Source organism: Pseudopipra pipra, chromosome 3 (assembly GCF_036250125.1).
Source record: "Pseudopipra pipra isolate bDixPip1 chromosome 3, bDixPip1.hap1, whole genome shotgun sequence".
In the NCBI taxonomy this organism is placed as follows: domain Eukaryota; kingdom Metazoa; phylum Chordata; class Aves; order Passeriformes; family Pipridae; genus Pseudopipra; species Pseudopipra pipra.
This window is the reverse complement of record NC_087551.1, coordinates 8,497,318-8,520,276: the sequence shown is the minus strand read 5'-3', so window position 1 is coordinate 8,520,276 and position 22,959 is coordinate 8,497,318. Positions and strand designations below refer to the sequence as shown.

Here is a 22,959-nt window from a genome sequence, read left to right as displayed (position 1 = left end):
TGATAATTTGTGCAGTGTTCTGGATCTCTCTCTGGTCTAAGAATTATGGTAATTAGTGCTCTGAGAGAAGATGTCACTCGTATGTTTCTCAGGGTGCAGAGAATAGCATATCATTACACTCCTTTTAGATTTGAGATGGATAACTCCCAGGCTATTCCTATTTTTTAACCTTGGCTATTTGTGTATGGATGGAGGCTCTGAGCAGGTCAGGAGACCTGTGCTCCATCTCCAGCTCTGCCAGCACAGGACAGTGCACTGTTGGCTTTGACCTGGCCCCTCATTTTCAGCTGTAAATGAGAATAAAGATCTGTCAAGGCTGGGTTTCAGTTTCAGCAGGCACTTTCACTAAGAGCAAACACTAGATTTGATGAACACCGTGGAATAAAAGGTACCTGCATCTTCGGCGCACAGCGCCAGGTGAGGATGTGATGATGGTTCAGAGGGCTGTAAAGTGTGAGGTCACTCCAGAAGGAAGGATCAGTAGGAGCTCTTCCTGAGATTGATACATGTAACAATGCTGGTGCTGTAAAGTAACCACTCCAAAAAGTCTTTTAAGACCTTCTTAAAAGAAGAAAGGGCAGAAGATAATGAACTACTATCTGTATTTGGAGTCATCAGAGAGCAGGTCTTCAAATTCTAGGAAATAATTTAAGAAAGAAGAAAATTATTAACTCCTCCATGAATTTAAATATTAAATTAAATTCTGTAAATGGACTTTCACTTTCCAGAATCCTCAGAATTCTGCCTGCACTAGTCCCAAGTAATCAGTCTGCCAGAATTGCCCCAACTGAAGTGCCTGATAGTAACACTCAAATCTCCAAGTTTCAAGAGACTTTAGCCATGTCCTTCACCTAAGTCACACCGTTTCTGCAAGGTTATCTGAAAATCTCTGGCTGTTAGATTCCTCTGCTGGAACATGTCTTCATACCACTTTCCTGGAAGAGAAAGTAATCTACATTGCCACATCTTTATTTCTATGTGCACTCATGCAGACACACAAAGGGCTGTGATAACAGTACTGTCAACTGTTTTCCTCACCCCCCTGTAAAACTCCTCCTTGGCTTATTTCATAGCTCGTCATTAGACAGTGCAATAATTTCCATGGTGCTATTTTGGGGGATAAAAAAAAAATCAACTTTTCCCTTTAACTACATATTCCTGTTTGACTTTCATCAAAGAGTTAAACAGCCAAAGGCTTTTAGCATCTCATTTCACTTACACACACAGGCCATTATAACCTGCATAAACAAGGATGACAAGTTGAGATTAATGAAGGTCCCAAAGTGACAGAACAATTTAATTGTCAGAAATCATAGGAGGTGAACTTTGCCAGTGTATTTATATAAGACTGCCATAGTCTAAAAACTTCCCTAATTGATTATGACCAATAAGTAATAACACTGGAAGCAGTTTTCTGGTGTACAAATAAGAAATGACCCAAAACAGTTAATAGTCATATTAAGATTCATAATATAAGAATATTAGATTGATAAAATAAATGACCAATAACGCTCTGCAAATAATTGTAATGTTTACACTTAAAAGTACAGCAGAGAAAACTGCAGCTCTGACAAAAGTCAAATGAAATGGGCTGGCTTTAGAAAAATGAATTGCAACAGTTTGGCAGGGAGGCTTACAGTGATAAGAGTACAGCAGAGGCAAGCAGGATCCCTGCAGATCTGAAGTGCAATGCTGTTTGTTCTCTCACTCCTTTAAGAAACTTTAAAACTTATTTTTGCAAAGAATCCTAAAATGATTGTGCCTTTTTGTTCAGGAGGAATAAAAGCAGCGCTGTGTAAAAAAACAAACACACACACACACAGATCTCTGATACTAACTAAGGGGAGGGGGAAGCCTTTCACTTCTAACCTTTGAAAGAGTTACCAGGTAATTCAAAGCTCAAAGATACAAGCCACAGTTCTTTGTATTTTTGAATTCCACATGCTTACTCAGTTGTTGCTTAAATATTGCCCTTGGAGCTCACCACCTCAACTGGAAGCCTGTTTAACCTGTTCCTTCGCCTTTCTATGATCATATATCCTTATTTTTCACTTCCACACATCCTGTCTTACGTTCCACTTATCTCTTCTAGTCAGGCTTTTCCAATGATCCCAAGCAAATCATCAAGCTAATTAGAATGATAACTCAGAGAGAGCTGCAATAACCTCTCTTTTATGTTTTTTTCTTCCTCTTTTTTTTTTTTCAGAAGGTAAGAAACTAACTGTGCCAGCAGTATTCCCCCTTCTAAATATAAAGAATATCTCTTCATTCCAGTAATATTTTACTTAAATGGCTGCCAGGGATGGCTGTATAATTGATCTTGCCTTTGAGCAGGAGAAAAGAATATATGGCCTATGGAGTTTCCTTCCAGTCTTACATTTCAGTGATTCTCTGATGATAGAGGCAAAAGGCAGCACTTAATGCATTTCACTCATATCACCTCGTAACTGTCCCTCCACATGACTAAATCAGGATCATTGCACCATCTTGCCCTCTCAGTTAACAACAGCATGTGTCAGCCTAGCTATTCCAAACTTCTTCCCATGCACAAAAACCAAACAGGATACTGTAGACCAAGCTCTGTCTCAGTATCCATGCACTGTTCCCATTAGATCAAAGGGAAAGGTAAATAAAGCTGAGGCAGAAATTGTCTCCATATGTCATATGCAGCCTAACTGGTGTTTTATACAATGATATTTACTGTCACCAGCAATCTGTGAAAGCAATCCCAATTTCCACAGGATCTTCCCCTTGTCACACTTTTCAAAAGCTTGGGAAAAGGTTGGATGCTTTTTTACCCCAGGAATTTTTGTAAGCATCGAGTCTACACTTACTTTTCAACAAGAGCTTGAAACCTTCGGTCCCAAATGCATTATGTGCATTTGGAGCTCAGAAAGAAAGTACCCACATTTCAATTCAGATTAGTTAGACACCTCTTGATAAAAGCTGAGGTCTGACTAACTTTCCTTACATCTGCTTTGAGCAGGGCATACACAGCACTGAGGGCAAACTCCTTCCTCACAAGTTTAGCTTCTCCTTGACGAATACATTATCTGCAAGACTTCTAGCAGAGACTCTTGTTTTTGAAGATGGCCAGACAAATACTTCATGTAGACCTCTTGCAGACAGTAAATAACTTGTAGTTGCTGCTTGGCTGATGGATTTTGAGAAATGAATCTTCAAAATTCATGATGCCTTGGCCTGTCCCTGGTATATCTAATTCTTTGATCAGATAAATGTAATTACTTCAAAAAAGAAGTATGTATCTTAAATGACTGGGAAAATGAATTCAAAATGTGCTTTCACAACCAGTTAAGGCTACTAACAGACATGCTGGGTTTCTGCAACCTTTCCCCTCAAAATTCATTGTATTTTTATTTACATGGTGGGAAGGAAAAGGAGCACAAATCTAGTGCCAAAGGGTTAACAAAATGTAGGTTTTGGGGAAGGCTCATATCAAACCCCTCTTGAGCTATGTATGTTTTCAAGACTTTTATCATAGTTAAAATCCTCTCTGATAACAAAAGCAGAGCTCCTTAACCTTCTTACGTCACCTCCCTTTGGAAGGTTGGAAGCCCAGCTCGCAACGGGGTTAGGAAGGACAAGCTACAAACATCATGGTTTGGCTGTGTCACTTTTACTTGATAAGTCCAAAACAGCCCACTTTGACAGGCCCTTTATATGCAAGCTTGAAAAATAACCTATTTAGCATTCCCCAGCCCCAGCACATGATTTCACTGGGAAACTATGCAAAAGATACTTTGGAAATAAATATGCACAAGAAATTACAACTCTGTCTGAATGACCCCCTACCTTGGAATGTCTAGAACTGTGAGAATTATAAGGTCAGGAAATATGTACAGGCCTAGTGCCTCGAAAAATTACTATTCCTTATTAGGAATCTGCACAGACATGGAAGCAGGAGTTGTATAAACTAAAAGGAAGATTTTTTTCCTGTCGCTTACATGCCTAGTCCTTGACCTATCCCATTTATAGTTTCCTTTAAGATACTATGCATTGCAAGTTCATTTGTTTCCTAGTAGTCCTCCAGAAGTGAGATTCAGCTGCAGCCAATACTGCAGACAGAGCAGGGCTATGTAAGCAGAAGCTTGAGATTTATATGCCTGTAAAATCACAGGTATTCATTTATCACTGCTAACAATTTTGAGCTCTGACTCTACAATTTCCAGGTAAAAGGTATCCTTACTCTCTGTCTGAAAACCTTAAATGCAGACATATAGAACTGTTTAGTCTGCTTTACTATAAATAGGAGGTAATATGTTATTTCAAACAAAAAGCATACCATAAACTACACACTTAATTTTGACAGATTGCGCTTTCCTATATAAGGTACGGTCCCGCTGTGCTTTCATGGATCAAGCTCCCATTGACTTCAGCTGTCTCTCCTAACAGTGCAATTCCAAATATTGCCTTTTGTTATATTTCACACCTTTGGGGTTTTTCCTAATCCTTTTCTCTGCATAAAAGCACTGTATTCTGCAATATCCAATTGTAGGCTTGCACAGGCAGCACAAAAGCCTCTTAAGAACTGAAAAGTGCTCGCAAGAAGAAATTATCTCAATTTCTTTTCCTCTCCCTCCACCATCAAATAGTTAGACAAACCATTCTCAAAATTCAGAATACCACAGCTGCAGATCACCCCCAAAATCTGCAAAAGGAAAGAACTGCTTTCACATTGCAGATAACCTTTCAGCAAACATTCCTCTCTCTATCCCCCCAGTTTGCAGTTAAATTGCACTGTGTGTTTATTCTTGTAGTGAACAGGCTCATTATATGGCTTAAAAGTGTTAGTGTACACAGCACTGACACATCCATTACATCCATACACACTGATATGCAGATTCCAGAGAAGTTCAGGTTACCCCATTAAGAATTTGAGCCACATTTTGGAAACTGAGAAGTGGGAGGGAGATTTGGTTGAAGTAGTTCAGTTTACACTCCGACAAAAACACTTTCTGTTTGCAGAATATTGGCCACCGGGTCCAAACAGCGGCAACCAGAAGGAGAGTGGGACTGAAGGGAAAGATTCAAGACCAAATATGAATAAAAAATGCTGGCTCCCAGTTTAGCCACTGAGAATTGAAAAAGTTAGTCTGAAAAGAGAAGACGTGGCTTGTCCTCCTACCAGTGTGGAAATGCAGGATGGGTGCAGCCTTCCCTGTCCCTGCATTTCACGCCTGCTTTATGTCCTTGAACCTTGTTTGCAATGGGACTCATGCTTTAGGCCAAACAGGCCATTGACAAAAAAATGAAGTTAAAATTATGAAAGACCTCAACCAACAAACAAACCCTGCTACACCAGGCATAGCAGCCAGCACCTACTTTCTCAGCGCTGTGGAGTTAGGGCACACCAACCTTTCCAGTTTGAGCCCACCATTGTTTATCAGAGATTGTCGGTTTTAATTAAAATAAACTAAAAATAGTATAAGAGGTTTTCTGAGCCTTTAGTTAAGCTGAAAACCTAAGTATTATAACTGCCAAAGATGTCTAGTGACTTTGAACTCGAAGACTGGAAAAAAAGAATCTTCTGAGGGGGGATTAAGGCTTTTGTCTTTGACGTGGCTCTTGCAAGGGGCTCAAGCCACACTTAGGAATGCTGTGGGCTGGCAATATCGCTCAGCGTAGGTATAAATAACTCACGTGCTGTGGGACAGCAGTTCACCTTTCTTGGTGCTTTGAGACTTCTTTTTTCCCTGGTAACGTCCATGTCATGAATCATTTCAGGTTACCAGGAGGTTCTTTGCTGACTTCAGTGGGAACAGAACTGAACCCTAAGTAGTTGTCAGAGGAGGACACTGATAAAGGCAGCTTTAGCTGCTTCCATTTTATTTAAAGATGTTGTTACGTGCTTTGACAGTTCAGCCCCGCACATTTAAACATTTGGTTACTGTAGCTTTAGTGTAAGTGATTCTCTCTAGCAATACAAATCTCTGGTTACCAAACATTTACTTTATGCTCTCAAAAAGATAATCTAACAACATCCAGAGTTTTCTGTTTCCAAATAAAACGAATTCACAATATTCCCTCGTGTTATTGTTACAGACTGTACAGCTAAATTTAACTCCTTTATCTCATGCTGATCTTTCAAATAAAGTTCATTATTATATCAGGTATGTTCACGGTTAGCAATGATTGTTTAATATTAAACACCCTTTGCCAATAAAGCTCCATGTATAATTGACTGTTACAATCTTGGTTACAGCTGCTCCAATAATAAAAGCTATAATTAAAATCACATTCAGATTTCCAAGATAACCACTTTGGCCTCATTGGCAGAGAAAGTAGGACCTTGTAACTGTCCTAAAGACCAGAACAAGACCATTTCTGCAGTGAAAGACTGCAGAAGCCGTTCATCTGTATTAATTGCTGTCTCCTTTGGGAAGAAGGGACTGGAATTTCAGTGCTTTCAGGCAATATTTCTAGCCGGTCAAATTCTTCATAAATCCCAATGAACTTCTGAATAGTGAGACTCAGCTGAAAAGCTTACGCCACTTCCTTGAACGCCCTGCAGTGTTTTATAACAATAATTTCCCTAATATTTTTCCTGATATTGATAGTTACACTTCTTATATTTGAATTAAACTCATATATATATATATAGATAGATAGATAGATAGATAGATAGATAGATAGATATACAGGTTGCCCAGGGAGGCTGTGGATGTCCCATCCCTGGCAGTGCTCAAAGCCAGGTTGGATAAGGCCTTGAGCAACCTGGTCAAGTGCAAGGTGTCTCTGTCTGTAGCAGGTGGGGTTGGGACTAGGTGATCTTTAAGGTCCATTCCAACCCCTTAACATTTTATGATTATATGATTCTATAAACTGTGAAACTTGCTCTATTCCTTCTGATGTTCTCTCCTCTTCTTCTTTCCCATCTATTCTCAACTTGAAAAAGCTTTAGGGAAAATCTACTCATACATATTTGAGTTTGGAGAAGATGATAGTATTCTTTTCCTAAGATAAAAGTAATAGAATCTTCTTTGCTTGTGACTCTATCAAAATGCCGAGCAAAAAGGTCACCTTGCTTGGACATAATGTGCCACAGTGAAGACTTAATATGTCATTACTAAGAATGTTAAGATTAAATGTTAAAAGTTGCAGTGGTTTAAAAAAGCAAATCTGTGAGTTTAGAAGTTAACTTTGTGGCATGCTTTTATTGGTTTTTTTGCACCACATAAGAAGCAAATGATAACCTAAACTGCAGATCGGCTACAGGCTAATAGGTTAATGGAGAAAGACATGTCTTCTTACCCACCAAAGCACAGGCAAAGCTGTGCATAGCATAGCTGTGCCCAGAGGCAGGAAAGCATGGCAAATTCAACTTAACCATAAACAGCATAAAGAAATCTCACATAGTGTTATGCTCTGTTCCTCCATTTACCTTCCCCCTCCAAATATTCATCTTAAAGACACCAACAGAAACAGGTATCACAGAACAAACTAAGCAGTTTTCTCTGGTAATATAACTTTACAATAAACTGTTCCAAGCAAACTTTGGCAGAAGGAGATGTATGGAGTAGACTCCTGTCTTGACTCAGTCATTGTCCTGAAGCATCATCTGATTTTCTTAATACTAACATTTCAAAGGAATAGCAGTTCTTTATCTCTTTAAATAAAGCAAGCACATAGTGAAATTAAAAACACTAAATGCTGAAAAGGCTAGAAATAAACATAATTAAGTGAGAAAAGGAAATTAATAAAATTCCTACCAGAAGATCGGTTCACTGTCACCAGGACTTCAGCTACAGGCCAATATTTCAGCTAGTGTAGAGACGTACTTATTATTCCAGGCATTTCTACCACAGTACTCTAGTTCACAGCCTCCAAAGAACTCAGCCTTGCACATGAGCCTGCAATTGTGGCTAGGCAGTCTTGACCACTGGAGGGTTTCTTCATCAGAAAGACAACTGGGTCATCCTGAAATACTCCAGGAAAATATCTGTGGCATCCAAGATGTCCTCCTTTTGCCTCCTAATCCAATATTGGTCCTCCTGTGTCTGACTGAAGCTTTCTTCTTTGCTCTTCATTCACCTGTTGAGCCTCTGCCTTGTGGGGACAGCTGGGGAGTCTGTGTCACTGGTACTCAGCAGAAAACACACATTGCCAGTTTTTGAGCAGACCCTTAACTCATCTGAATTGCTCCACACTGGGTGCAGTGATTTAGGAAAGCCCTGCTGATATGCAGAGCTATTTTGCAATCATGCCCTTATGTTCATCTGCTCTGTTCAAGTGAGTGAACACCACTGTGGAAAACTTTGTTTCCGAGCTTCCTCGCATTTTAAATTTATATCCAAAGACTTCATTAAGAAAGAGGTTTGGTGTTTCCATACAGAAATAAAACCAATTAAGTTTTATGAGGGCTAAATAAAAATAACTATGTGGCACTTCAGAGTGAAAATGACCTTGGGGAAATTCAAAACAGTAACCTACAGAGTGCTGACCTCCAGAGACCATAAACCCGCCCTTCCCTTCCCCGGTCCCTTGGTGCACAAGTTAGGTAGGACAGTATTGGGTTTGGTAGCACCCATTTCACTGCATCATTACAAAGTGCTTTACAAAGCAGCTCTGCTGTCCTGTCAGGTTCAGCACTTTTTCATACGTTCTTTTCTCAATACACACAAGGAGAGGTATGCATCCTTGTGCACCCCGGGACACCAAAAGAGAAACAAATTTCACACGCAGTCACTCAGGTTTCCCTCATATGTCTTCAGTGAGACTTTAACTTCATCTGGTGAGCTCTCAGAGCCTGACAAAGCATCTTTATTCAGTGGCAGGTCTGAGCCTCTCACTTACCATAATAACTGACCTGCTTCTCCCCTCCCCATCTAAGAAGTGAACTCACATGATGTATGTTTTAATGTAATACAGGGCTCCCCTCATTGCATCTACTTCATTCGGCAGCTTCTCCTATCTGGCACCAAAGCCTGATTAAATATTAACATGGGGTGGGTCCTATTATTTCCTGACTTCCAAGAATCCATTGGTAAATTGAGATCTAGCTGCTAAAAATTTCTGACACAACATAATTTGTATTGAACCCCCTTTCCATGCCAGAGTGCCAGTGTTAATAAATCAGGCTGTTCACATTGAATAAATCTATTTAAATACTTATAAAATATTAAAGATGCATTTGGGAAAAGCCTCTAAGGTGATTGTTGCACCCATGCACCTCACAGTAACTAATTTATTAAAGAGTTTGCAAACCTGGGAAGGAAGGGAAAAGAAAAATGGTTTCATAAACCAAGAGCAGAAGCCAATTTTTCAGCTCAGATGATGAAAGGAAGCATGCATTTCTAATCAAAAAGACAGATACGCCTTTTCTCTCCCACCATTCCCTCAACAGCAAAGTGCCTTTTCATCATCAACAACACTCCATTCCTAATGTCTGCTGAGGCCTTTCTGCACCTTCTCCATACACTAGTAATGTATACACAGCATCCCTTTGAAACAAGAGCCCATTAGCCGTGGCAGACTACCTTTTCACATGAAGTCCTTCCGTTGGTAGTCATCAGCAGAGTGCTAAATCATCCCAACTGGGCATGCTCACATCATGGCAGTGGGATAAACAGATATTTAGAACCGCAGAATGAAAATTGCTTTTCTACTTTTCTTGAAGGCTGTTTCTTTTTTTTTTTGTTTGGTTTTTTTTTTTTAGGAAAGGTCATAAACTGCACAGGGAACATCTAGCTCTCCTCTCTTACCCCCTTCCCTCCTCCCTTAAATACAGATTTTTTAACAAATCCACTTTTGCTTACACGCAGGTCATCTGTAATTTTAGACCTTCAACCACCAGCCAGTCCCCTTTAAAGATTACATAGTAAATGCGACCATAAATTTGCCCCACAATAAGAAACGAGTTGGAGCATGCCCTGCAAGAGGGATTTATGTGATTGTTTTCCTTCCAGTGGGCGTGGTGAAGGGATATAGAAACTGTCAGCAAGAGCAGCAAGCAGGGTGATACTTCACAATAGCTACCTGAGTAATGCAAGAGAGATTAAGCCTAAATTGAGGACTGCCATTTCAGAGGACAATTAATTTTCAGGCTGTTGTAAAAGCTCTGTTGACATTTCTCAGCCAAGATTTTGCTTCTCAGTAAGGGTTTAAAGAGCTTTATTCAATAGAGGCAGTGATGCTGATGCCATTCTTTGGGATAGGTCTAGGGGGTTTCCCCCTGGAAAAGCTTATTTCTCTGACATTTGAGGAATGTTCTCTGTATTTTTTTCAGTGCTGTCTTCTAGATCTTCACCTGAGAGCCCATCTCAGAGTCTCGACTGATGCTTTTCCATAAGTGCCTGATTTGGTATCCTGATGCAGTTGGACAGACCAAAAATAAAGCAACCAAACTGTGAGCAGCTGCCTCTGACCACATTTGGGCAAGGGTCTGTCTGTGCAACCCTTTTTCCAGTCCCTTTCTTTTTAACCCCAGCAAGCACCTAGGAGCACAATGAACTGTACCTAGGAATGGGAACTCTACTGATCTCCAACTATGCCATATGCAGGCAAAATGCTTTTCTGCATGCTCAAGCCATCCTCCAAGTCCATAATGAATTTTACCACAAACCATGAGAGATGACAGTTCCAGGTCCATAAAGAGAAACCGTGGCCTCTGCCTGTCAATAACACCAGAAATTCCCTTTTGCTTTAGTGACAACAGTATCCCATTCAAGCTCTTTACAACAACAGACTAGCATCCCCTAAAATTATTTGGCCAGCACAGCCTGGGGCATGTTCTTCCAAGAAGGTGCCTAAAAGGAGCTGCCTAAGTGAGCTGCTGGGAGTCTTAGAGAGTCTAGAGATAAGAAATAAGGGAGCTAAACTTTGGAAGAAATCTTCTGCTGCAGTGAGGCCACGAGGAGACTCCAGATCACAGTACCTGGCTGTACTGTTGGAAGTGGTTGGCCTTGCCAACTCGGTCCAATTTATTACCAGTGACAAATTGCCTGTCAAGAGGCAGCTGCTTTGTAGGAATATACAATTGTTTGTGTACAGAGACCGAAGGACGAAAGGGTTAATTATCCAACAAACTCAGGCAGAAGGAGAAAAAAGTTTAAAGCCCAGGGAGGTTATCGTTGCCTTTTGCACAGGCTGGTTTTAATCACTTTCTTGTACCTCTCCCTGACTTCATTTATCAAACCTTCACATAAAAGTTGCAAAGTGAGGTTATTCAGCGGATACCTCCATTCATCTCGGATGATTGACCAGGGTGGTTTGCAGTACAGGCCAACCTGGGTGATGGCATTCCTCTTGTTTTCATTGCACAGCCTGCTTTCATTTTATGCTGTAATTGTGTTTCACAAAACCATAACCAAGCAGGCTGCAGATTCCAGGTTCCAGGTTATTTACAAACACCCCTGACCAGCCCCCTCTGCCTTCTCCTGTTATCTGCTTTATGCTGCTTTGTATCTTACTGCCAGGAGTCTGGGGTGGATTAGCACAAGATAGGAACTAGATCCAATCTATCCGAGGGACCTAATCAGCTCATGCTTCCATCCCTCTTCTCCTCATCCGCACAAATCCAAGTCCTTCTTCCACACAAACATTTCGTGGGAGATGCTGTTTGATACTTTGTGACTTTGCAGGAGGTGTTGTCGACCTCAGGCAGGTAACAGAAGTGCTGGTCTTACTTGACAGAAGTAGGTAAACTGCTCCAACAGGTAATTCAGGAGATGTAAGTGAAGAGGCCGTGTCTCTTTTGAGGCTGTTCAGAGACCTGGGGATCACTATCTCTGCACCTGATGGGTCATTAAGGTGAACGAGGCAAATTCTAGATACTCTTACTAATCAAGGTGAGTATATACAGGTGAAGAGCAAGAAGAGAACAACTGCTCTAACCTTCTCTGTATTAATGCAATTAAGACTTGAGTTGGAATTTCACCCACTGGAAAGGCTTCAAAGCTCATCACAAGGCAAAATGTGATAAAAATATTTTTCCTGACTTTTAAAACCACCAGAATCTGAGTCCTGCTGATTACTAAACAGCTGACTCACACATAATATAAGGGGATTTTTTTTTTTTTTGTGCAGCTCAGGAACTTCAGCTGGTGTAAATCAGCATATTGATGGCACCGAGTCAGTTCACACCACTCCGTTTGAAAACTTGAAACAAATTTTTCAATGTATTTCCTTTGGGAAATGTACATTGAGGCAGAAAAGCCCAGCCAGTGATTATGAAGAGTTCCTGTCCACACCATTCATCTGCAGTCACTTTCTTGGTGAAAAGCCTTTTAGATAAAAGTAGCATTTCCATCCAAACAACCTGGACCGTTTTGGATGGAAAAGAGTAAGGGCAACAGTGCAGAATAGCCGACCAAGCCTTTGTTCTATTTAAAACATTCCAATAAGTTCTCAACCACAGAATATGGCAACAGAACTGATCACAGGGGAAAATGCAATTAAAATACCTTCCTGCATTTTGCAGCCACAAAATCGTTGGCAAATCACTGTAATCTGGCTTTGCTGAAGTGGAGGGCATGAGTCAATGCACCAGGAAAGAGTTTCAGCTAAGTATTTTTCAAGTTAATAACCTTGCTCAGGGACAGTTCAGAGCCTTTTCTACCTTCCCTCGTAGAAATTGGGATCCACAAGTGACTTTTCTTTGTGTTCTTTGCTCCCACTGCAGTGCTGAAACCTTGAAGAGACTCAGTTCAGTGACTGTGCAAGCCAGCTCAGGTGCAGCAAACAGAAAAATTTAAGTTTCAGGTTGATAGAGATTCTGTTGCCCTTTTTTTACCTTTAGGTTTTGTTTCTTCTCTTAATATGAGACTGGTCTTGTAGATTACAAGTTGACTTTGAGCAAGAACATCAAGCTAACCCATCCAGCCTGAAGCAAGCAGAGCCTTCAGGCATGTGTTTGTGGGCTTTCTTTAGAAGGGCTCCCTAGACACATAAAGGGAGTTCCTTAGTGGTGGTTTGTATATCACTGCTGCTGTCTTGTTGATAGTGTGCTTGTCTTCTATCTTCTTTGTCTGAGTCCAATTCGAACTGGAATTCAGAAAGAAGTAATAACCAGAGAGGGATTCTCATTCATTTTTTCATCTCTTTCCAAATTCCTTGCTTGCAAAGGTAGTTCCCATATTGCACCTTTGACAAAAAAAGTCTTCCACTATTGCTTGTGCCTGGACTGAGATCAGTCTTCCTTAGAATATTTATTCTTTCGTGTGTGTGTGTGTCTGTGTGTGTGCGTTGAAGTCGAATATTAAGATTAAAAGGAGCTTTTGGTTCTTTCTCATCAAAGAGCTGAACACTCCTTGACCCCTCAGTGACCTTTTAGGTGATGCTTTGGGGGGTCTAAAAACTTCGAACAAGCAAAGTCTCAAGACCACAAATGTTATTACCATTAGATGCTGAGTAAGCCTTTAATTGGGTGGAGTGGAACTATTTGATAATAGTTTTAATACAGTAGTGAATTGGAATAACTTTTGCAGGTAGATTTCTTTTTCTATGGGACCCATAGCAGATGTCAGGATTAACACAGACAAGTGCAAAGATTTGTTCTTTTCTGGAAATATTTATACCACATACATATTTTATCATAAAGCTAATGAACACGATTTTAGCAGGAAGATTACTAAGGTTGCCATCCTGCTGACATGACCATACCTTGCTGCTACAAATGTAAATTGAACTGTTACCTTCAGGAAGGTAACAAAAAAGGTTTTGTTGCATAGTGTTTGAGACAATAAACTTTGGGACAGAACTGTAATAGAGAAACGGATGCATCGAATTAAAACTTGGAAAGAAAGAAAAAAAACCTCCATTGGGGTTTTTCCTCCCTAAATTTTTGAAAGACACACTCTCCAGATGTAACAAAATGGATCACTAGAGACAAAAATTGGCATTATCCCTGTATTGAATCTGAGGAATGAAATAGGTTTAATTTAGGGCTGCTTTTTCTTTGAGAATTGCAAAGATTAGCTGATTTATGTGAGAAATTTTAAGAGATTTTTTCCCCCCTAAGATTTCACAGATTCCCTTGTTTCAGAATAAAAATCAAGCTTTGTGGTCTTTTTGTTGGCTTTCCTTTTCTTTTTTCCATGAAGTATTTTTATAAATCAAAACTTCTAGAAGATATTTCAAAAATTCAGAAGTTCTTCTGTCAGTTCATCATTATAATCAGTGTAACCTTTTTGCTTCTCATTTCAGTGTGTTAGACCATTTTATATCTCCTGAAACCAAAAAGGAAAAAACCCCTTATTTAAACTTTACCCTGTGATGTAATATCTCTTTGTTTGTACTCCAAAATTTTATAGGCCTCCCTTGCTATTGTGCCTTATTGAAAACTCATGCCTTATTTGCTGTTCATTATTATCTTTTCAATATTTCTGCTTCTTAAGATTCCTCATCCTCTTCAACATTTGTTTCAAATGATTTGTTTTCTGCAAAGGTATGCACTTGCATTTTTGAAGGCAAATGGCATAGTGCTATCATCCATCAATTTTTGTAGTTCTCTTGGTTTCTCTCATGAGCTGTGTTGTCCAAGAGAGATGTTTGCAAAGTGTATTAGTTAAGAGTCTGCAGATCTCAAATGTCTGGCATGCGTGGATGATGCAAATAGGATTAAAGACAGGGAAAGGTAGGCTTGAGCTTTTGTTTACTTGTGAGATGGTAGAAGTTAATAAGCGGATGAGGGAGACAATTCTTTCTAAACATATATGATACTCTGCTGAAGTCAATCCTAAAACACAGTGCTGCTGTATTTTTAATGCACTTGCAAAGTTTCATCTGCAAATTTCATTAATATACTCCTGTAGATCCAGGATGGCTTCTCCTCAGGAGTCTCTACTTTCTGGATCATAAAGTTGTCTTCACTATAATTTAGGAACCTCTGCGATGATGCATGTTCAGCTGTATTTGTTACTCAACAGATGTCTGGGTAGTTAAATTCCTCCATGAGCCTTTATCAGTACTTCTATTCTGGGATTCCCAACTGGTTCAAGATGTACCTCTCATAGCCAGCAGCAGCACCACTGCTGGAAGATCAATATGTACAGCTCTGGTCAGGCTGGTCCAGCACGGAGCTGGAGTGGCTGGTGGCCCTGATCACACCCAGTCTTGCTGCTCAGCTTGACTCTGTAGACTCTGTAGTCAACATCTTGTTGGTTCCTGCTCAAGAAGGACCTAGTTATAGGGGCAGCTGGGGATAGGTCCCACATTCATAATTCTCGAGACCATCTGCTGCAGTAGCTGTCACTGCTCTTCCTGTGGGGCTGCTGCCTGGGCTTGTTGCTCACCCGTAAATTTTGACAACACCTGCTGCTCTCGCTATTCCTTCATATATTATTTCTGCAACAGAAGCTCAGAACCAGGAGCTGCTCACACTTCATTCCAACAGCCACCTCCCTGACAACACACTGATTCCAAGGCTGCCCCTTTGAGCAGTTTGGTTTCAATAAAACAGGTGTGATAATGAGCTAACCACACTGAGGGTGAACATCTCTTCAGACCCACCCCAGGTTCTTCAGCCGTCTCAGCTACTCTTCCCACTCCCTGAGTCACCTCTTCTCTTGGAGAATCACTTGTGCCTGCCTTGGCCACTGGTTTCAAGGACTCAGCAGGATGCATTTAACCAGGAGGATCAACACCCAATAGCAGTGTGGGCAAGTTTTAGGCAAATGATGCCAGTCTGCTCTCTTCCCTCAGGCTACTTCTTTGCATTACAAACTAAGGAGCTTTCCCTAGAGCTGGTCAAAGAATCAGATGATCTGATTTGCAACTGGAAGTGCTGAATCTGGATCACTATGATTCACAGAGGCATAACATTAGTTATTAATGAATATTCAGCCTACTGCTGGGTACTTGTGAAAATGCTCCCAAACCCTCAGAGTTTAAGGAATTTTAGCCAGAATGATATTCACCCAGGAATTTATGTGTTGCCATTCTGCCATCTAGAAGTATGTGCCATTCAGAGACCAGAAAAAATCCCAGCCACTTTTTGGTTTTCTGGGCAATCAGAAATGAATAAACACAGTCAAAATAAATGGTTTATCTTGAGTAAGCTGAAAAGCAATTGTTCTCCTTCTACATTGGCCATGTAAGTATTAAATTTACAGGTGTCAGAATTGGTTTGCAAAATGTTACTTATTAAAATGAGGATTATATTTCTACCTCCCACCAAAGGCATAGCTAATCTCTGCTATAATATCAACTAGTCCCGTTCTGCGCTGCAGCAACTGGCAAAGTTGCTCCTCTGGCGTGGGAAGCTTTGACTCCATTGTAGGCACCTTTTACTTTGTCTGAAACCAAAGTGATCCCGTCTCCTGCTGAAAATGGGCAAGTAAGGATGGAGATGAGACAGTGTCATCTGGATGTAAGTTTTGGGATTTTTGCTCCTCTGATAATTTTTTCCCCCAGTCACTTAGATTAGGATGGGTTTCAGGACACTACCCACTGTATAAGAAGAAAATAAAGTGCAACCAAGAAGCATTGCTTTTTCCTTTTCAACAACTAAATTGATCTCCTTTGCCTACACCCCTCACCAAGAATCTGACTTCTTCTGGCTAGCTAGCGAATATAAAGTAAAACACCTGTTTACCAGACACAGAGCTATGTGTCTGCCATTGCTGATCCATCTGTGGAACATAAACATAACTTTCACCAGCTGCTTCTTTTAGCATGGGCTGGTAATGGAAGCCATTATAGAGCATATCAACAACATACTTTCCTAATAATCATGGGCCAGAGCATCACAGGGTGTAAATTGGCAGAGCCTCACAGAAGGTGATACTGATTTACACCATCAGAGGACCTCACCCCACTGTGTTTGTTTTCCTCGCACTCTTCTCCTTTTAGCAGCCTTATTTTCCTAGTTTCTAGTTTCTTTCTGGTTTTTTTTCCATTATATTATACTAATGAGTCAACATGTCATGAAACAATTCCTGGTCCAGGCTCAAGCGGTAATGGATAATTACCTTGGGTACATAGAGCCTCAATATTAATGACTCTAAGAAAACCTCTGAAGATTCAGAGGCGTTATACTGCAAAGACTCCAACTGGATTTGGGCCAAATGCCCCATTCGTATAAACACACTCAACTCTATCGACTTCAGGAGAAGAATTATGCCTGCTTTTGTTTGTGCAAATGTGCTCTAGGTGATTCACAAAATCATGCCCAACCACGTCCACAGTCTTTAGATTTAAACAGAGCTTGAAATCTCACGGTGCAAACAGCAGATTCTCTTTTGTCTTGCATGAAAGTGAGTGTGTTACGACTATGATTAAACTGCTGATGGATCCCCTTATCTCTCAGGCTACTCCAGGATGCAGTAATGAGGCTCTGCTCTTGACAAACATCAACATACCTCTTTCCTTGTGTCACATCAGCTAGGCAGGTCAGGATCTTGATGGTGACCCAAGACAACATTCGTCCTATGACCAGGCGGTTTGTCTTCCCTGCAGTGTAATGGGCAGAAAGGCCACAGGACTTTTTGACTCTTTGTTTTCCAGTCAGAAGACAACCTGAAACTAAGAAGTGAAATTTTATTAGTACCTGAAGCTCTCAAATGGGAGAAATTTGCGCAGTTTTAGAGATGTCAAATTTGGGGAGGCCCATCCTGTTGAGTTCAGCCCAAAAATGGTACCAGTCCCTGAGATTTATCCATCAGAATTTGCTTTCCTCCTAGTAATTTCCTCCTAGTAACATAGACTGAAGAATGCTTTCCAGGAATTGCAAAAATCAATGCTTACCTCTAATATATTCCCACTTAAAGTGTGCAACCTTGTTTAAAATGCACTTCTAAAGCATATATTTTCACGTATCGTTATGTCTAAATGCATGATAACCAGGTTGAAAATCAAATTATCTGCGTTAAGGTGACTATTACAATGTGACTACTACCTGCTGTGTCACAGATGAATCTTGTAAACACAATCAAATCTCTTTCCTTCTCTCCCTCTCGCACACAGAGAGAGACACATGCACGCCCTTGCACAAGGAAAGAGATTCTTCACCTTCTGCCATCGTATTGTCACAGCAGCTCATGTTTATTGTGAATGACATCTTCAGCTACAGCTCAGCATGAGCTCTGGTATGCTGGAGCTGAACATCCTACCAGGAAAATCAGCAGTGACATTAAAGTTGTTTCATGAATAATGAAAAAATAAATATCACATTTACTGTAGGTACACAAAATGCTTTGTTTAACTAAAAGCATTTGCAGAGAAATTCCAGGTCTCTGCGGACAGGTACTATTTTATTAACTGTGGGTAGAGAACTTATTTAGATGGAGCTGTTTTCATTATATTGTTAATTTTCTCAATTATACAAATGAGAGAACATGTGATCAGTACTATTAGCAGGATACAGACTTCTCTGTAGAACACTCTAAACTCTCAGAAAAATCATGAAACAGCAAATCCTCAATGCTGGCAACTGGTGAGTCTTTCAGCCACTTACATTCTGTATAAGGAGTTTCACATGCGTCTCCCAAGTCTTTGTGCAACAACAGTTTTAATCATTTATGGGGGCAAAAAGGCTTCGGAGACAGTAATGTAATTATATAACTGTATAATGCAAAAGAGAATTCAATTGTCTCAATGCCATACAAGGCAAGCTTATTCCCGGATCCCAGCAAAAGACACTCAAAACACGACTGCGCTGTGTCCGGAGTTTTGCTGGCTTGCACCAGTGTGTGTTCTTGCCAGCCCTCAGAAGTTCATAATCACAAATTTCAGGGAGAAAGCCTGAAAGCCTACTTTGAATTATGGGGTTACGGTGACCAGATTTTTATATAGAAGTTTTTTGCAGTGGAAATGCTATATTTTGTCCTATTAAGGACCCAGCAAGCACACTTCTTTACATAGCAATAATGTGTCAGGCACAAGGGAAATCTTTCAATGATTTCAGGCTTTCTGCTAGACTGAAACTTGTGATCCTAAAATGCAACAGCTTTTAATGAAACACAAATATACTTGCTTCCAGAAAGGGAAAAGAGTCTCACTACCATCCCTTAAGAAAAAAAAAAAGGGGGCTGTCATTCCCCATTCTTTGGAATGTTTATCCATATTCATAGCAAGAACCCTGAGAAATGTTCCCAAGTGCCAAAAAATATGAAAACTAATACCAAACACATTGACAATATCTTACTAACTATTGCTTATGAACTTATCAGCATGGAAATACTTATTCTCAGTACAAGTTTCTGAATGGCAATATGGAAATCATAAATAATCAGCCTCATAAGTAGTGCAACTTTAGGTACAGGCTTAAAATTAGTGATTTAAAAGACTCATTTTCTCTCTCAAGGGGGGTGAACAGATTTGGGTTTTACCTTTTACTGAAGCAGGGAAAGGTAACAAGTGAAAGGCACAAAAAATGGTGTCTTTTCTATAACTAGGTCTTCCATTTTTTATAGAGAGTAATATACTTTATGACTTCTTTCTTGTGAGTTCAAGTCGCCTGTGTTTCCTACTCGTAGAGAAATGCTCATTTCCTGTTTAAAAAACACACATGTATTTACTCTTATTCATTTAACAACATTCTAAATGGCAGTAACAAAAAACAGTAAACAGAAAATAATCCACCTTATTAGTACCTCTACAAAAAGCCCCTACTCATTCTTACTCTTTCCCTTTAAGCAAGACAGGAAATTAAGAGCATTTTATTTTTCTTTTTGCCCTGTGCCAATGCTTGCAGCAAAAAAAAAAAAAAAAAAAAAAAAAAGTCTAAGGTGTGTTATCTCTTAAGGCTTCCACTACTGACAGGTGGGCTTAGGCAGGTGGTTTAGAGCTCCTCCTTACCAGCTGCAAGGACAAATCACGAGAGAGAGCCAACATCTAGGTCTGACATGCAGGAAGAGGTGCATCAGGTATCCCCTGACACACAGGGCAAAAGAGTTAAAAATAAGCGAATGTATGAGCAAGAAAACCCCATTTATTAATGGGGAATGTGTCAGTCAGTAGCAATGCAAGCTGTATTTCTATCTATTATACAAGAAAGGTAAAAGTATTCTAGTAGGTCACTTAGTTACTTCAACCAGATGGAATCCAAAATGTTCAGAAAATTAAAAATCCATTTATTCCTCCAAAGTTGCATTCCATCTGTTTTCAGACATTTATGGAATCTTTTTGCATACAGGATATGGCAACCACTGGTGCCTTGGAAATATTTCTCCCTCGTGCATCTCACGGAAAGCCAGGATGGATATAGACAGCACTGAAGTAAGCCCTTTTATTCAGGTGCTCTTATTTCTCTTTAAATCTAGGAAACCATAGTTTTGTTTTAAATAGAGGAATCATAAAATCCAGTGTATTATTGTCTGCAAAAATGCAACAGGAACTTTTAATCTTAAAACAAAAACCCCCAAACAAAACAAATAAGGCTGTTCTCTGCTCCATCCACCTTGAAAATTTTAACTTTCTTGCCAGTCTGTTTCTCATTTTCAGCTTGTGGAGACAATAAGAATGATTCAGATGCTATGAAGGAATGCAGCCTGGCATGTAGTGATCTCCACCCTGAAGATAAAAGTGACAAAATTACCCCAGGAGTTATGAGCTCTAGTCTTCATCAATCATTTTTCAAGATATATTTTATTTCATTCAACTACACATTGTGCATAGATCTAACTGGGGTATGGTCCCCTTCCTCCTATCCTTGTTCTCAGCATCTTCAGCTTCACCAGATGCAAGGATATCATCTGGCATGCAGGCCAGGCCAAATTTTCTGTATATGACACAAACATCCACATTTCCTCTATTTCCTTAGGACCTTCTTTCCTTCACAGTTAGTGGCTCATACAGTGGCTCACCATCAACATGCATTTTCCTGCTTGGTGCAGAGAGGATTTTATCCCCCAGTGAAGTTCACCCATAGGATGTGCAGGCTGTATCTCTTATTGTCAGCCAGTCGTATTCCCACTTCTCTCCTGATCATCCACATCTCATGTTAAATCACTCCCATCTTCTGTGTTGGAAGGAGCCAGCTGCATCCCTCTGAGCTGAAGTTCATTCAGCAGGTAACTCTGCCCCAGGACTGTTTCTTATAGGTCAAAACCACACCAGGTATGGTGACCTTAGAGAGCCCTCCCGTGCTACATCAGCAGAACTTTGCACCATAAATACCCTTCATGATCTTATGCCAAGGCCCAGAGTACTTCAGACTACTGTCAATGGGGGAAAGGATCATGTCTTCCATTATCTACATCAGCATTTTGTTCACCTACCGAAATCATCACTGGCAGGTGACTGTCACATGGAAAGATAAAGCACTCAGAAATCCCAAGGCAGCAGATCAAAGAGCAGAGAACTGGCTTTAAAAAAAAAAAATACTGAAAAAGTAAATCACAAGTGGTGGATTATTCGTTTCAGTCTTAGTGTTTCATTTTGAATGTCAGGTCACGTCTCCACGTTTTCTTCTGCAATCCAAGGGCGAGGAAAAAAAAAAAAAGAAGTAAATATTCATACTTAGACTCATGCTGTCCAAAGCTGACGCTTAAAAAAACCCAAAAATAAACAGCCACACAAATTCAGTGAGAGTATTGCAGTGTTTTACTGAAAACTGGTATGAATGACATCAAGTTCTGATATAACAAGCCTGTATGTTCAGCACTCCAGATTTGAAATCCACCAGGTTTTACTTTAGTGTTGAGGACCACATGCTAAAAGCCCATATTCAATCAGCAGCAGAATGAGAGAGTAGATTTCCTCCTTTTTTGGACAAATATTCTCCTTCAGGCAGTGGGAAAGCTGACAGTGAGCAAGTGTGCTGCCCAAGATGGACAAAACACAAGTGGCAAAACAGCAGAACCTGAGAAAACCTAAGTGGTGCAGGAAGGGCTGTGAGGAACATCCTGAGAGTGAATCCACCCACAAGGCAGGTACACATCTCCCTGGTGTCAGCTTCTATCAACACAAAAATAAATTACCTCTCTTTCAAGAGTTCAAACTTATTAAAGGTTTACTTTGATTACACAGAGGGACTTGGACCCACACCTCCTTATCAGCTAAAGCATGTGCCCTGCTTCTCTTTAGTTTTACCCATCCCCTGCTAAGTTTAGAAGAAAAGGCAACAGCTGTGGCTACTGACAGAGCAAGGTTGGCAGCTGCAAAACGGAGATGCCACATTTCAGTATATAATTTTCTTTCCACAGTGTCTCTCCTAACTTTCCTCTTTAAGAGGCACTTAAAAATCCATGTGTCTGACTCAATTATTGTTATTGTAGCTATGGAACAGAATGTGATGCTGATGAGGTCCTACCTGTCTAGTTAACTTCCCTTTCTGGATGCTTTCTTTCTTTGATTCATCATTGCTTGTGACACATGTATTGTCTAAACTATGTTCAAGAACAAGTCTGTAATACACTCAATGGAAGAAGGTGAAAAAAATCAGAAAAAGGTGTATCAGTTGCAAGCATGAATTTATGTGCTAACTTTATACATTCTGTTTCTGAGAAATATCTTACATAGAAAACATAGTTTCACTGCAAATTAAGTATAACATTTGCAGTAAAATTAAGGATAAAATTTATTTTGCTTCCTTTGATTAGGAGAGCACCGACATTGCAGAAATGCTTTGTCTTTATGAACTCATCTCGAGATTCTGCGTTCCTTCAGCATTCAGTACATTATCAAATCGTATCTGAAGCACTGCCCCAGAGGGCAAGAACCCAAATTTAAAGTCATAATCATTCTGTGTATTTTCTGCTCAGTTGAAGGTTTTATGATACAGGCTGAATGTCTTTTCAGGACAATCCTAAAAATAAGCTAATGCAGCGGGGACTGGATTTATTGGATATGTACACTCACCTTCAGTTGATGTTCTCCCTAGGTCAGTTCTCATGTGATTGGCAAGGGATCGTGACAGCTTGTATCTTCCTATGAGAAACCTGTGTAGACACTGGTAATTAGAACTGCCACTCAGTCCTCCCTGACAACAGCTACTGCAGTGGCTCTGGGCCTCTGAACTAGCTACTGCCTCTGGAAAATCCTGTTTCCCAGTGTTTTCTC

The 22,959-nt window shown here is 40.2% G+C and overlaps 1 long non-coding RNA gene across 2 annotated transcripts in view; it reads right to left on the bottom strand.

The window, feature by feature from the left end:
• Positions 1-398: 398 nt before the first annotated feature.
• LOC135410815 (uncharacterized) overlaps positions 399-22,959 on the bottom strand; it is a 33,116-nt gene continuing 10,555 nt past the window's right edge. For both annotated transcript variants that reach the window (XR_010428886.1, XR_010428887.1), the window contains 5 exons: positions 22,759-22,838; positions 21,177-21,368; positions 19,287-19,448; positions 17,319-17,481; positions 399-561 (listed from right to left, as the gene is read on the bottom strand). This is a non-coding gene — a long non-coding RNA (uncharacterized LOC135410815). The remainder of the gene's footprint in view (positions 562-17,318; positions 17,482-19,286; positions 19,449-21,176; positions 21,369-22,758; positions 22,839-22,959) is intronic.